Source organism: Salminus brasiliensis, chromosome 21 (genome assembly GCF_030463535.1).
Source record: "Salminus brasiliensis chromosome 21, fSalBra1.hap2, whole genome shotgun sequence".
Lineage (NCBI taxonomy): Eukaryota > Metazoa > Chordata > Actinopteri > Characiformes > Bryconidae > Salminus > Salminus brasiliensis.
Genome location: NC_132898.1, coordinates 1,839,745 through 1,856,789, shown reverse-complemented (window position 1 = coordinate 1,856,789; position 17,045 = coordinate 1,839,745). Strand labels below are relative to the sequence as shown.

Genomic DNA, 17,045 nt, shown 5'->3' with positions numbered 1-17,045 from the left:
TGTGTCCTTAGCCTTGGGAACCTTGCTACTTCTAGAGGGAGCTAGCAATGGGTGGCCTACCAAATTAGGGCCAAAACTAAGGTCAGTTTAGCATCAATGTCCGGTTATTTTTAATGAATTTTAAGGAATGATTGCATACTGCCCCATGCTAACACGGCCATTTAACAGAAGCTCTACACTCTCCAACAAGTTTGCATATTTCACTTCTGACCGCTTGACAGATTCAGGTCCGATGCGAGAGAGATTTGATGCACTGTTGCCATTACAGAGTCAGATATGTTCGTGGCCTTGAGCACATTTCGGAGCCCAATTCTCAATTCCAACCTTTGAATTGAATGGACATAACTCAGTCCAGTCCAGTTTCGGGTGGATCTCCATCAACTTCATTTCCATTTATGGCCATAAAACTCCATTTGTAGCTGAATATTATTATGTGCCACGTGTCATAACGTCTTCTGAGAGAGTCCTTCAGAATCAAATTCAGGCTAAAGTTAAGTTATCGATACCTTCTTATAGAAGTTCCCCCACTTCTTCTTTTTTTGCTGTTTCTGCTACCTGAGTTTTTGGTGCACTGCAGCCCTAGGCTGAGGGAGAAGCTGCATTAATATGCAGGGACTGCCTCGGATCCCCATCCACAAGCACAATCCATCTGTCCTGCTACAATACGCTCAAATTACTCTCACGTCCTTCTTGAAGCCAAAAAGTATAGAAGTAATTATGTGCAGTTAACCACTTCAGCTCTATAGCTGGGTTTACTTTACGTGATCCATGTAGCGAAAGATCTCTACAGCATTTGATTGATGGGTGTTGTCATTTTCATGTCAGTAACCTTTCAGATCATGTGCAGGGGTGGAGCTTAAATCTTTTCTTGGTAGGAACTTCCACATTAGTTCACAGGAGTTACTGAATACTTTGATCCGTGATGCTCATCGCTATCTTACACCCTGCAAACGGTCTATTTTCACACCTTCCGCCTACGTTGTTTAAACGGCAGCGGTGTTTACGAAAATTTCTACGCTGATGGGCGCGGTGGTCTCGAAATGAGGGGTGTTCAGGTCAGTTTCTGGAGTATTGCTACGTATCTTGGCAGTGGAAAACACAGGAAGAGCTCCACTGACTGAAAACAGCCTAGACAGACGTTCGTCAACAGTCCGACGTTTGTCGCTATCTTGGCAGTGAATTGTCAACATAGGCACGTGCAGCCTGACGCTCGTACACCCCCCCACCCCCACGCTTTACACCACTGAAATAGCAACCCACCAAGGTCAGACTGACCGCACCTGGCTCTTAAAGGGAACAGCGGCGAGAGACACTCTGATTGGTTTATTACTGCACGTTACGCCCCCCAAAAAAACACACCCCTGATTAATTAAGAGACTCAAGAGACTTTGAGCCGTGCAAGGCGAACTTTTCCTGTTGTTACCATAGCAAAGACACCCTGACACGCCCCCTAAATCAAGGGGTAAATGCACAGGTTGACGGTTTGCCTAAAGATGGCTAAAATAGGGCCCATTGCTGAGCAATTAGTCTTAAAATGAATGAAACCTGAGGGAGTTTAGCTCCGACCCCGCAATGTGATTGGCTGGGAAACGCTCTACGAGTTTAGGCAAGCCATAATATTAATGTGTGTGCTCCATCAGTGCTCCTCTACGACAAAAAAAAAAAAAAATCTACGACAAGGCCCTACTTCTTACCTGGACAGTAGAGACAGTTCTTCCAACAAAAGCAGGATAAACAATGAATGAGCAGGTGTCCCAATACTTTTGTCCAAATTGTGAATTATCTATGTGTAAAATGCGTAGTAATAAGAAGGGCAGGACAGTAGGCTCTAACCATTCTGAACTATTGGAACAAAAAACAGTGTCCTTGAAAGTCCCTCGGTCTCCCATCCATACTCCCCCCCCCTGCACCCCCCAACATCCAAACTGAAGTGGCATCTTCCTGCTAGTGCTCCTCCTGCTAGCACCTCCAGGGATGCTTTGTCACTGGCGGGCGGGGAGCGGGGGCGGTGTGGGAGGTGAGGGGGCTTTAGCGCCGGGTTTAGCGCAAACGTCCTTTCTCTCCTCAAGCCTCTCGCCCTCTCTCTCTCCCTTCCTTCTGCCCCATCTCCATCTTTCTCACCCTTTCCCCAACTACCCAAAGCTTGAGTTGCCCGGCAGCTTCCGAACACGTTGCTTCCTTGCCTTTCGAGTACGGCATGTTAAACACCCCCCCACACCCCCCACCTCCCTCCGTCTAATTACGAGCTGCCTCGCTTGGTTCTGCAGGGCTGCCCACCCCCACCTTTCCCCCGCTTCCCCCCGTCCCTTCCTCGCTCCCCTGTCGCCGACTCACATGGTACAGGCTGCATGTGCAAGCGCCTCCTGCAATCTTGCCGGTGCTTGTTGAGACCATGCAGATGCTGAGCGGTGATTACTTCTCTCTATGAACCCAGTCTTTCTCAGATTTGACGCCGGCCGCCTGGACGAGTAAGTGACCGTTCCCTTGCGCATGTCTTGCGCTCGTTCTACTGCGGTATCTGCTATTCGTGTGGGACAGACGGGAGAGAGTGGGGTCACTGTCTGCTGGAGCGGTTGTTTGAGAGGGGTTAAGTGCCGTGCTCTCTGTGTGAATGTACTGCATGATGTGTGAGAGGGAGGTCTGTTCTCATAGAGTCCGACCGGAGTTAGCGCCTTGGCAGGTGGCAGGAATAGTCCTTCGAGGAATGTGCGCATGTTGTGGCCGCGCTGGCCCTGCCAGTTTGATTCCGACCCCCGCCAGGCTCTGCCTTCCTAAAAATAATCCTCCCCCTTTGCCTCCTCGTGGCTGGCTGCAGTAGAGTCAAGTGCGCGCAGAGGACAGCTTATTGTGTGGGCTCTGGCGCGATGGTGCACTGTCCGAGAGAGTACAGCGGGAGGACCAACAGTGCCTCCTGTCTCCTGCCTCTCTCTCTCTCACGAGGAGCTCAGATTACAGTTGAATGGGATTCGGTCAAGCCCTTTTGAAAAATACGCCTGCCCTCCCCAGCCCAGGTGCCCCCCCACCCTCAGCACCCTCCACCCAAGACTTGCCTACTAGGCGGGGACAGAATCTGTTGACAGGTGACTAGGGGGAAGATTCCCACACTGCTGAGCCAAACTAGAGCGTTTCAAGGTGGTGCCAGGCTGCAGAAAGTTTCCCCTTCAGACCTGGGACGTGGGGTGGGACGGGGCGAGTCTCCTCTGGGGATCAATGACGATGACTTCAATGCGTCAAGCCAGCTTTGGGGGGTCTGGCGATGTATGAGGTAAGGATTAGGCGACTTCACGGCAAGACAGAGAGGTCGTTTAAGACCAACTAAGGGCACTTGATCTGAGCTCCGGTGCTGCTGATTGACATGGTTTCCTCCAGGATCTCCAGGATACGGTTGGATTTGCCTGTTCTTGTTGGGAGTCCGACTCACAGGCACTTATCGAATTTGATAAGGGCATTGCTAGATCTGCCTGGATTGCTCAAACCCATTGCTCAGGCATGAGACCAACATGCCAGGAAATGGGCTGCTTTCTGACAGTCATCTCTCTGATTTGCATATTTGCGTTGGGCGTCCATAATCGCCCAGCTTTGCTGTGAAGGGTATTGGCACGACCCTGGAACCCTGGAAGGTGTGGGACACAGGCACAGTGACGTGAAGCAGTCACTTTTGAAGGCACCTACAGTGGAGATCCTGCGAGAGAGCTGGTTCAGCCATTTACTTGTTGCTGCTGTTGGAAGGTTAGGGCACTAGCAAGTAGGTCAGTAACCTGACCTCAGGTGCTGTTACGACCAGGGCCGACCCAAGCCTTTATGGAGCAGATTTTCAGTAGGGGGGCCCCCAAATACCACCACCTCAGCACCAGATGCTTCACCGTTCCAATATGCTGAAGTGCCTGGGCCTTTACCGACCACCCAAGCGGTGCATATCTTTTTGCATTAATCAATGTCAAAATCATGTTAGTTTTTAAATATTAATTTTATATCATGATATCTTGGTGCTCATGGGGGCCCCCTGGTGGCCTTGGGGCTCTAAGCAGCAGCGTATTTCAATCACGCCTTAGGCCGGCTCTCGTTACGGGAGACGGTGAACTGCTAGACCCACCGTTTGTTGTTAGGTAGTCTTCCTCACTGCAGATTCCCAGCATGGCATGTCCTACATCAAGAAACATTGATATGAGGAACCCTGGACGAGAAGCGTGTTTTTCACCCTCTATATTTAGCCTCATTTAAGAACATTGCTTTTGTAAGCTTTCCTCTCAGCACTGTTTTGCAAGATATCCTTATCGCAGCACAACAACAGCTGTTCAGGTTCCTCATCCTCTTGTTCACCTGAGCTGACACAGATGCCCAAGATTAATGACCCTGGATTACTCGTCCATATTAGCAGGTTTTGCTTCAGTGCTCTTATTTAATACAAAAACATGACGTAATCTACCAAAAATATAAATTAGGTCACGAACCTTCGTATTTTGTATTTAACTCTAAAACTGCACTTGTGAATTTATTTACAGAATTTTAGAGTTTACATTTTAAGACCTATTATGAAAAAAATACTAAACTACTAGAAAGTAACTACTAATATTCAGTGACTGCTAATTACTTAGTAACTATTATTAATTATTTAATAGCTATAAAGGTGAAAAAAGATCAAATATACTACTAATTGTTCAGTAACTGCTATAAAATACTACAGTAACTATGAATGATTCTATGAATTATACTGTACCTACTATACAGTCTGCAGTATCTAATAATATTCAGTAATTACTAATTATTTAGTAATTACTCTAAACAATTTAGTATCAAATTAAGTAAAAATTATACAATTACTACTAATTATTCAGTAACTGCTATACAAATATATAGTAACTATGAATTATACTGCACCTACTGTAAGGTACGCAGTAACTACTAATAATCAGTAATTACTAAACAATTTAGTATCAAATTAAGTAAAAAAATATACAATTACTACTAATTATTCAATAACTGCTATACAATTATGCAGTAACTGAACTATATGATAAATTATACTGTATGCAGTAACTACTAATATTCAGCAATTACTAATTATTTAGTAACTACTAAAATCTATTTAGTAGATGCTATAAAATAAAATAAAAATTATACAATAACTATTAGTTATTCAGTAACTACTATTTATTTAGTAATGGCTTAAATGATGATTTAGCAACTAATATAAAAGGATACAGTACAATTATTAAATACAATAATTATGCAGTAGCTATGAAATATTGAGTAACTACTCTACAATATTTATTAATTACTCTACACTGTACAGTAACTACTATAAAGTATGCAATGAATACAAATAATTCCTTTTGTAGCTCCTATAAAATTACACAATACATAATATAAACTATGAATTATTAAGTAACTACTATACACTATTTTGTAAGTGCTATAAATTGCACAGTACATTCTATACATTATGCAGTTACTGCAATTTTGTAAGAAACAATATGAGTTATTTAATAACTGCTATAAAGAATCAAGTAACTACAAATTAACTACTTATTAGTCAGTAAATGGTATAATATGACTAATATGTCTTATGCGATATGTGTTATCGCAAATATTCAGAAATATTCCTAATACTAAAATCATATAATATAGTAACATTTTACCAGTTATTTATTTTTGATTAGTTTTTCAGTTGTTATTCATTATTAAGCGTGCTTATCGCTGCTGTCCGATGAAAAATCTCAATTTTTCAAATCTACATTTTTGGCCGTTTAGTTTTCTTCATGGTTTGTCCTCTGTAGCTGCTTCTGTACACTGTGTAAGTAATACTGTATGAATGGACCAATAGAAATGCTCTAAATTACTTGTAGTAAACTTTTTTACATTTTACATGAACTTTCATTAAAGGTTAAGAAAATTTTGAACTGTGAAGCCAACATTTTGGAGAGGTTTGTTATTGGACAGAAACAATATAATAATATAATAATATTAAGTAAACTTATAATTCATTAATTGTTACATTAATTTACACCTGGTTATATTAGTCAGCTACAAACTTTTGTAGCTATTTTTAAACGTTCAATTCTCTTTATTAAAAAAATCCCGTCTTATTATATAACCAGTGTTATTACAAACTTCTATGGCTAATGAAGAGCCCCACCAGCTTCCCTGTACTTACTGAGTAATACACCTTAGTGTGTAATTAGCCTTTCTGCATTAAGTGGTTAAATAGGTCACTGCTCTATTACTGTTTATTTGCTTAATTGACTTAATTGGAGACAATAATAATTATAAAAGGTGGCATAAATGAATGTTAATACATATTTTATATTATTAAATGTTAAATATGTGTGTATTTGGCTGCCTTACAGTGCTGAACTCGTTCACTAATAGTAATTCATATATGCAGTAATTCAATATGTTCAATAAAATTCAAGTGTTTTACCTCGTTAGTGCCTCGTTTGAGTCTCTGAGAACGGGGCAGAAGGTCAAATGAAAAAAAGTCAATCAGGAAACCAATGCTGTCTAATTAACGAATCAGACTTTACCTTCTAGTTCTCCCTCATTAGCAATTCATTATCTGCACAAACTGGCCAGAGCTGGCAGCACACCCACATCTGTGGCAAGATGCCCTTCAGCGTTTGGCGAGTGGTGGACTAGAACATGGGAAGACCCATGTTGGGGTCTCGCATTTCTTGGAGGATGGATCACAGTGCTCGACCCGTCCAAACTTATCACAGGGCAGCTGCAGAAAGAAAAGGCTCATGAGCGTGACTCAGATCATGCAACTTTTTATTTATTTATTTTTTATCGTAGCGTTGGACGACTGTACTGTAAAACGCTGTTGTTGTCAACGTCTTCAGTCGGAGCTGTCAGGCAAATGGCTTAAGAATTAGTCATGGCCCACTCATGCCTTCGCTAAATTCCTTATGATCACGAAGCGCTGCTAAAATTAGGATGATTGATGGATGAGGGGGGCAATGAGGGATGGTGAAGTGGTGGAAAGCTATATTCACCTTGTCAGTGTCGACAGTGGAGCTCCGTTACAGTGACGGGGCCTGATGGACACGTCGACTGCTGGGCAAGGGCCATATTTCGCTAGGCCGCATTCTCTAGGGAAAGCAGCACTGTCGCTGGGGACGTTGAGGAACAGTGGGAGTAAGCAGGGCTTTGAAGTTTAGGAACTTGTTATTACACGCTAATTGGGCAAAAGTATTGGGACACCTGCTCATTCATTGTGGGAATCAAAAAGAGCTTATCCTGCTTTGCCATCAGCATCCGGAGCCCTAGAGAGCACAACCGGCCGTACTCCCTCCCAGTGGGTAGATGGCGCTCTTGGCACTGGCACAAGCATCTGGGAGACAGACAAGCTGTGTATGTGTGTGTGCATTTGCACATCTGTGTCAGTGTCATTCATTAGGACGGTTGTCCATAAATATTTGGACGGGTGGTGTATAGCTTTATTAGCTAAGCAAAGGGAAATGAGGCCCTGTTCCTGTAGGCCTTTAGCTGTAGAACTTATTAACTCGTAGCAACCGGTTGCTTTGGCTCCGCGCTCTCAATACCATGGATTCACGCCGTAAAGATGTCACAGCATATGTCCTTTCGCTACCCCAGGCATCTCCTCCGGGGTTCTCTGTTGTTTCTTTTTAGCGCGGACGAGCCGTCACCATCCGCCCCCTCCTCCTGCCTGCTAAGACAGTGCGCCGGATTTAATTAGAACAAAAGCTCCCCAATGATTTTTACACAGTAATGTGGAAGAAGGAGAGGGCAGCTCCGCGCCCCCTTCACTTTTATTGGCTCTCTCTTTGAACGACCTTGTGGTGGCTAGCCGCTCTAGTTCGTTCCTCCGGTTTCTTCCTCTCCCTTGACGTATTTACTGTGGTTACGTCCACATGGAAATGTGAGGAAAGTGCTCCGTTGTCTGTCTGCGCAATCTATATCTGCATCCTTTTACAGCCCTGAGATTGTAAATGTCACTGTATTTGTCAGCGCACATAAATAGACGGGGTGTTTATGCGCCACCGTGCCATATGTTCATCTCTGGAAAGAGGCAGCGCTGGGGAAAGTGTTCCTTGATGTCATTTCATGTCAGCCAGCAGCTGAGACCACCCCCTCGCTCAGGGCTGGTTAACACACTTGCTATTCGGATACACCATATGTCCAAATACTTGTGGACACCTCTTCTAATGAATGCATTCAGCTACTTGCACCCATTGCTAAGGCAGGCGAGTAGAGGGGTATAAAGCCCTCCAGTGTTCTCTGGAATGATGGATGGTGATGCTCCATCCAGTACTTTGGGGGATGAGGTGTGTGGTCATCCAGCATCCTGACCTCACTCTTGTTGCTGAATGCAATCAAATCCTCACAGCAGGGGTCAGAAATCCTGAATATAGTAGAAAGCCTTCTTCCCTGGACAGTAGAGACAGTTACTCCAACGAAAGCAGGATCCACTCTTTTTAATCCCCTTGAATTCAGCAGAATGAGCAGGTGTCCCAATACTTTTGTCCAAATAGTGTATTTTCCATGTGAGTCCAGCTGTATGCAGATCAGTAGAATCGGACAGCACAACCCAGCTTCAGTTAGCTTGTGTTGTATATGAACTCATCACACTGACAGAGTGGAGGATATTAGATGAACCAGATGTTTGATTCAGGGATGTTTCCTGACAGATGTTGAACCTGGAGGTACAGTGATGCAGGAAAACCGACAGACAGCTGCTGTCTTCATTAAGAGATAAAGGCCGTGACCGAGGGCTCTTCCTATTACCAAGTAGCTCCTTTTAGTGTTTCTAAGGAGCCTGGCCTCGTATATTTCTCCCATTATACCGAAAATGATGAGTGGGGGCGTGGCTAAGTAGATAAAATAGAAATAAAACATAGTGATACATTCTTTTATTTAAGAAATTTATTAAAAAAAAATATTGCAGCTAATTGTCTGGCTCTGGGTACTGAGTGCTAATTGGCTAGCATTCTAATTACTGAGTGCTAAATGGCTGTCATTCTGGGTACTGAGTTCTGATTGGCTAGCATAATGTTTACTGAGTGCTGATTGGCTAGCATAATGTTTACTGAGTGCTAATTCACTAGCATTCTAGTTACTGAGTGCTGATTGACAGGCATTCTGGTCACTGAGTGCTAAATGTCTAGCATTACTGCCTTACTGAGTGCTAATTGGCTAGCATTCTGGTCACTGCATGCTGATTGGCTGGCATACTGCTTACTGAGTACTGATTGGCTGGTAGTCTGGTTACTAAGTGCTAATTGGCTGGCATTCTGGTCACTTGTGTTGTACTTTTCAGTACTGTTCCCTCTGAGGCCCTTCAGAATAAGAAAATAGAGCAAACCCAGGGGTACACTGATATGGGGCCGGTGGCCCATGAGCCGATCCTGATATCCGATATTTCTCATTTCAGCTGTTGTTGAAACATAAGCATGTATAAAAGTTCTGGATCACCAGATCCTGACGAATAACTACACCGTGAGCCAGCATTGTGCTCTGGAGGGTCACGGTAATGATTTATGGGCCAGTTTGCTGAGTCAACATTTGACTGTAACACTGTTACAGAAGATAGACAGATAAAAGTACTTTATAATAATAATAATAATAATAATAAATAATAAATAAATAAATAAATACTGTATATGAAAAATAGAATAGTCAGTTATTTTCAGTAAGAGAAATAAATACTGAACTTTGTAAATAAAACATGAAGAACCTTCACCGTTTATCAAGGAAAGAAAAGCCAGCGTCAGAAACCAAACGCTGGCCCAGCTTTGGTGGTTCTCACTTGCAGGAAGTTGCTAGACTGTTGCTACTATGGTATTTCAGGCGGCCACTGTGGTGTTGCTAGGTGGTTGCTATGCTACACCAGATGGTTGCTATGGTGTTGCTTAATGGTTGCCATGGTATCACAGATGGTTGTTGCTAGGCAGTTGCTGTGGTATCCCAGGTGGTTACTACATTGTTGCACAGTGGTTGCTATGCTACCCCAAGTGGTTGTTATGGTGTTGCTTGGTGGTTGCTATGGTATCACAGATGGTTGCTGCTAGGGAGTTAAAACAATATCCTAGGTGATTGCTATGGTGTTGCTTAATGGTTGCAAGGGTGTTGTTAGACAGTCAAAATAAAATCCCAGGTGGTTGCTACGGAGTTACTTAATGGTTGCTAGGGTGACGCTGGACAGTTAAAATAATGTCCCAGATGGTTCCTGTGGTGTTGCTTAATGGTTTCGAAGATGTTGCTAGGCAGTTGCTGTGGTATCCCAGGTGGTTGCTATGGTACCACAGATGGTTGTTGCTAGGGAGTGGTTGCTATGGTGTTGCTGAGTAGCTGTGTGTTTGTGATCATTGAGTTCAGCTGGTGAGCTGATCGGCCGAATAGAGGAACCCTCTACAGACGGTGGGGCAGCGGAGCACTGATGAGCACGCGGGAACCTGGTCAGTGCGAGGCGACGTTTTCCTCAGTGTCTGGAGGGCAGAGGGAAGCTGGAGCTGGACCTTCAGGTTGGAGAAGGTCGAGTGTTTGTTGTGTCTGCGGCTGAAGCTTCGCTCCTCTGACCGCTGACCTGTCGGGGAAGAAGGAGCTGAGTGGCAGAGAGCAAACGACTGCTGGCTGTTGTCCCCGTGTAGCATTTAGTGACTCACTCACACACACACACACACACACACACACACACACACACACACATGAACACTGTCACGCTCCCTAGCACGCGCACATACACATATACACACACACACACAAACACACACAAGGTCTTAGTCATCCACACACACACACACATACGCACACACACCCTTACTCACTGGCACTCATAAACATATACACACTCTCACTCTCACATGGGCACAACACTCACACCGACACACTGCGGAGAGTAATTGCTCACTTATAAACAAACCCAGACACAAACACACACGCGCACACACACACGCGCACACACACACGCACACACACACACCAGGCCTTCATGATGTGGGCAAATATGGCAGTTATATCACTGTATACTGGGATTTGGATGCACTGATATGGGAATTGTGGGCAGGTGCTGCTATTATATCTGCTGAACATCATAAATAAACATCTCTACAGACTAAATCCAGACTAAATCCAGACTAAATCCAGACTTAATTCAGACTTAATTCAGACTAAATCCAGACTAAAATCAGACTAAATTCAGACTTAATTCAGACTAAATTCAGACTAAATTCAGACTTAATTCAGACTTAATTCAGACTAAATCCAGATTAAATCCAGACTAAATTCAGACTAAATCCAGACTAAAATCAGACTAAAATCAGACTAAATTCAGTCTAAATCCAGACTAAATTCAGACTAAATTCAGTCTAAATTCAGACTAAATTCAGACTAAATTCAGACTAAATCCAGAATAAATTCAGTCTGAATTCAGACTAAAATCAGACTAAAATCAGACTAAATTCAGACTAAATCCAGAATAAATTCAGTCTAAATTCAGTCTAAATCCAGACTAAATCCAGACTTAACATTGGCAGCTTGCCGAGCCCGGGTATAGTACCCACGACCCTGTCATCAATAGCCCGGAGCTCTAACCACTGAGCCTCCACTGTCCCGTGTATTGTGTGTGTTGTGAGTGCTAAAAATGATCAGAGCAGAAATAATAAGCCCTTATTGATGTGAAATATGTTCTGAATGTGTTTTACCAGCGCAGCCAACAATAAAGGTAGCACTGAGCCTCTTTCATGACATGACTGACACATGCTAGCTCACAGAAACATCCAATTCCACTTCCATTTTACTGCCCACAGTGGACATGCAGCTTACACACTGCTCTGGGTTCAGATTCTAATCAGTTAAAGACTGATGAATTGCTGGTAACTGTTTTTATTGATTTATTTATATATGTTTCTTCGCTGTGATTCATTGAGATATCCATAAAAACTGATCTGCAAAATGTAAGAACTGGGCAGTAGACTGACCCACACACTTATTAACATGCTATACTGCAGGCCTTGACCCCATGACTGGCCAATACTGCAGCCACTGCAGGACTACCCAGCTCTAATACAGCGGATGCTGGCCAGCTGAACAGCAGCAGACCACAGATATGATGACCCCTTCTCCACGTGGCCACCGCTGCTCTGCAGTACGATGCAGAGATGCAGCTTCTCTCACCCTGCTCGTTAGCAGCCCATAATGGAAGGCAGCCGGCAGGTGCGCCCCTGGCAATCTGCGTTGCTTCGCCAAACCAGCGCGGGTGTGTTGCTGCCAGTCTTGTGCACACGGCACCCCTCATACCCTCTCTTAGCGTGGGCGTACACCTGCCTCCCATACTGTGCATCATCTCGTTGCAGTAGATTCAGCTGTAGCTGCAGTAAAACAGCTTAAGCTCCTGATCTGAGATCTCCAAACAGTCCCATCACGTCCCAATTTGACTTAATGCGTGGTGGTTCTCAGGACAGCGCCCCCTGCAGTATTTTTTAAACGTGAACTCAGTAGCAGCCACTAAAAGTCCATATGTAAAAAGCTAATTAATGAAAATTAGGTGCTTAGATCAACAAAAAAACAAAGCAAAAATACTATTAATAAACATATTAATAAATATAAATAAATAAACATATTAGGTAAACAAACAATGTCACCATCTCTTTTTTTTGCAGCGTTATCTGCTGATATATAAAGTACTGAATCAAAGGTGTCAAAAGGAAACAGGAAGTGATGACGCTCTGCCAAAGTGACCAAAGTTTATATATAAAGCTCAGGTCAGACATAAGGTCAGTCCAGTGCCAGAGGTTCTAGGCCCTGAATCCCATTCATCTAAACCCCGTCTCTCACCAATAAGAGAGTTTCTACAGTAGAAGCTCCAGATCTCATCGGATTAGATAAAGCAGGAGAACATGAATCCAGTAAAAAGGAGAAACAAGAGCTTCTCATTCTGAAGAAAGAAAGTAGTGCGATCTTGTCGGTGAGCTAGTCTGAAGAACAGAGCTCGGTTCCTCCAGGTTTCTCCTGGACGCCCCCCAGTCCAGCCAGCACAGCGTGGAGGATGTGCTCAACTCCATCAGCAGCAGCAGCAGCAGCAGCAGCTCACCTGATTTACCATCATTAAGCCCTGATTTACCACCAAACCAGGTGTTGATCTGAGGAGAACTCTAAATAATACTAGACTCCATGAGAGAGGAGAACTTTGGAGATGTCCTAATGATGAACACAGTGATGGAGAACCACCTCTACTTTCTGTAGGAGTGTTCTATATAGAAATCCTTGCAAATTCTACAATTACAGTCTATGTGAGGCCTTCCTACTTCTACCCACCCTTGGTTAAACCTTCTCCAGGTCACCCCTGGTGCAATCCATATCTGCCAAGCTAAGGTGACAGCCTCCCCAGTGGATCAATATGCATCGTCAGCACATGATGGAACCCTAGGGACTCACAGCGGCGGCTGGCACACGGCGGGGCAGGGGACATCTGACATCTGAGAGGGCTTTCACCAAGGGCTCTCCAGTGGCCCCCTTCGAGAGGGACGGACAGCTGCAGGGAGCAGTCTGTTAGGCGGGGGTGGAGGAAGTGAGATGTCCTCTGTTCTCTCTGAAACAGAACCCACTCGCGAAAGCAGTGCAGAACTCGCCACTCTCGGGTCGAGCCAGGCTTTGCCGAGGAATCTACAGAAGTGCATTTCAAGATAAATGTTCAAATAATATTACAGTCTTTATCTTTAAAAGGCCATCTGACCATAATAAGGAATACTCTGACCAGCCATAACATTAGTACCACCCGCCACTCTGACCATTTGAGGCATGGACTCCACAAGACCTTGCGTTAGCATTAGCAGCAGATCATTCAAAAGCATCTCCATGAGCATCAATAAGAGCCGTAGGTGCCCATGACCCTGTCCTGTCCGGTTCACTGGTTGTCTTTCCTTGAACCACTTTTGGTAGCTACTGACCACTGCATACCAGGAGAACACCCCACAAGACCTGCTTGCTGATGTTCTGGAGATGTTCTGACCCAAGGAAGGACCAGGGTGACGAGGTTAGGGACACCCCGAGCTCACTGATGCTTACAAGAACTGACAAGATGAAAAAGAATCTGCTGCTGAGGTTAGTCTTGGTGCCAGATACCACAGGACGCCTCCAGAGACCTCGAATGGTCTGAGCTTTTAGAACAAGTGGGCATGTGGTACTAATGTTATGGCTGGTGTGCAGGGCGCACTGAAATACATGGGTTATGATCCAACGATACACATCATAATCACAGTCCTATAATTCCTCCTTTAGAGTTTTCACCTGACTGGTCGGCTCAGCATCCCTCCTGGGATTAGCGGCGTCAGAAGGTCACCCAAGGTCACTCACCTTGACATATTTCAGGTGCTTGAGTTCTTTTTTTTATTCCTTCTTGTAAGAGGCAGACCTTTCACAGCCTCTGATATTGAGAGGCAGGGTGCATTAAGGCTTCAGCGGCAACAAAGGCCGACCGCTCAAGACGACCACGGGCAGCCATGTGAGAGACATAGCGTGTAATCTCCGGCACTCACTGCAAAGGCCTAGTGAGCCTGGAGCCATTCGGGCTGCCATTCTTCAAAAGCCCCTCTCTCGCCGCAGACAAAAGAAGGACTCTGGGGAAGAAAGACAGCGTGGCTCGCAATCTCCTTACCCTTTAAACCAAAATGACTTTGAGCGGCGCTCTTTGGTCCGCTGCTATTTGTTTCAAAAATAGGCCCATCTCTCTGTGTGTCGCAACTGCTGGATGTGTGCGTTCAGCACAATTACAGATCGCTGCCGTTAACACAGTCGTGCTCATTTACCACCATACCGTCGGAACGCACTGAGCCGCGAGCAAGAACCACCTGGAGAAAATAGCATTTATAACATGTAATAACACAGTGTTTGAGGTAATATCTCTGAAACGGCCTTTACCTGTCATTTGACAACATGCTACATTAATATATGTGGTGTTATTTACAGATATGGTCACATCCTGTCATTTTCATTATAGCATTATTTACATTTACAGCATTTAGCAGATGCTGTTATCCAGAAGTGCTTTGCTATTTATCCAAGAAAAACCTCAGCTAGTTTAAATAGACTAAAAATTCAAAGATACTCTAAGTTTAGACTCTACTAAACACAAGTCAATGAGGTCACCATAGTATTCTTCTCTTCACCTGAGTACTCTCAGAAGAGGAGGGTCTTCAGTCAGGGTTTGAGGACAGCGAGCGTTCGGACACCCAGGGGAAGTTCGTTCCGCCACTTTGGTGCAGGACAGAAAAAAGCCTGGACGCTTGTCTTCCGTGAATTTTGAGGGATGGTGGGTCGAGCCGAGCCGTACTTGAAGCTGGAAGGACTCTTGGTAATACTCTCAAGTATTATAGCAGAGGATATGCAATATAGGTCCCGATGCAATTCAGGCAGGGTTTAATGGATCAGGTATCAGCAAATTCAAGCCCAGTCCAGTTCTGATCCTTTGTTTTTACCACTGTGTTCACTCATTAGTAGTCTACAAAAAAACATATTAATATAGTATATATAATATAAGATAATAAACACACTATAAAATGGTCTATAGTAAATTATATAAATCAATCCAGAATGTCTGGTCGTATACTAAAAACTGTTACAAAAAATCTGATTCATTAATGAATTCTATATTAATTAGGTGCACGTCTTACCTACACCGAATTTGCATGACTGGATAAGTAAAATCCACCAGTGCTTTCTGTGAGCCACCATGTTTTTCTTGCTGTATATAAAGTTGGTTGTTCTTGTTGGATGTTTTGAGCTATGAGTGTGAGCTCATTCAGAGCGCAGTTTGGATCAGTAAGAGCTTATGGATCAGCTGATTATTATTCAGTTAGAGAAGTGAGAAAGGAGGGTATATACGTCTTCGTAGACGTCTTTATTTGAGCAACAGTCCCGTTTATTTGAGCAATGAGACCCGTCGCTGCCCAAGCTTCATGCAAGGTTGAATTGAGGCACTGAGGGGTCTCCCCATTGGTCTAAAGCCGTGGGCCTTGATCAAAATCACGTGGGCATCACTGAAGCCATTGATTTTCTGCTGTAATTCACTGCCATAGTTATTGATACAGGGGGGTCAGTGTTCTCTACAGTGCTCTTAGAGACGTCAATTGAATTACAGACATCTGATCATGTCATCGGTCAGTTGATTTTGATCACATTTGAAGGCGTTCAGCTTTAAATGCTTCAAACAGAGGTCTGTGATTGTGGTTGAGATGATTGGCCTTCACGCTCTGGAGAGTAACATGTTTCTGCTGGAATTTATAGGGTGATATTTATGTAGGTTGGTCTCTCTCCGGGCATAGCCTGCTTTAGGGGGCCATTGAGACCGCACTGGTAGCCTCTTCAGCTTCATTAGATCAGCTCTAGTGGGGCTAATCAGCACTTCATGTCACTGAGCTGCGCTGGGAGGAGAATAAAAGCAGGAGAGCGCGGGCGGAGCGCTGCATGTTTGGATGACCCTGGGGTTGTGTAACTGGTAGGGGAGTGAGAAGCTTTAGCATGCATGAAATGCGTGGTCCTGGATACCTCACACAGACATGGGTAAGGCATGTAATTGTGGGTGGCTGAGGGAGGGAGGGAGGGAGGGTAGATGGTTTTGGACCTCTTGTGGGAACCTTTTCATCAAAATCAAACATAGAGACAGTTCCACCCTTAGGTTCCTCTATAGCTTATTTATATATAGTCAGTACTATGTATATATACACATATATACAGCAGATCCTTTAAGTCATGTAATTTGTGAGGTGGGATCTCCATGAGCATCAACAAGGCCTTGGGCACCCATGACCATGTCGTCGGCTCACCGGTTTGATTGTGCCATCCTGGAGAACTTTTGGTAGGTACTGACCACTGCATGCTGGGAACACCACACAACGCCTGCCTGATGTTCTGGAGATGTTCTGACCCAGTCAGTGATCTAGAACATCACAGTCTGGTTCTTGTCAAAGTGTCTGAGATTCTTACGCTCACCCATTTGTCCTGCTTTCTTCCTGATTGGATGATATTCTGCATTCATTGGCTGGGGTGGGAAGCGCCAGAGACCCCACAATGCCTTATTATCACCATAGTTG

The 17,045-nt window shown here is 44.3% G+C and overlaps 1 protein-coding gene across 10 annotated transcripts in view; it reads left to right on the top strand.

Annotated features, from left to right (window-relative positions):
* atp2b2 (ATPase plasma membrane Ca2+ transporting 2) overlaps positions 1–17,045 on the top strand; it is a 154,826-nt gene that overhangs the window by 48,651 nt on the left and 89,130 nt on the right. The window contains exon 1 of one of the 10 annotated variants that reach the window (XM_072665997.1): positions 2,367–2,468. The exons of the other annotated variants lie outside the window; for them this stretch is intronic. The gene's annotated coding sequence lies outside the window, so the exon portion shown is untranslated. Of the gene's footprint in view, positions 1–2,366; positions 2,469–17,045 lie in introns of those variants that run through there. 10 annotated transcript variants of the gene reach the window in all.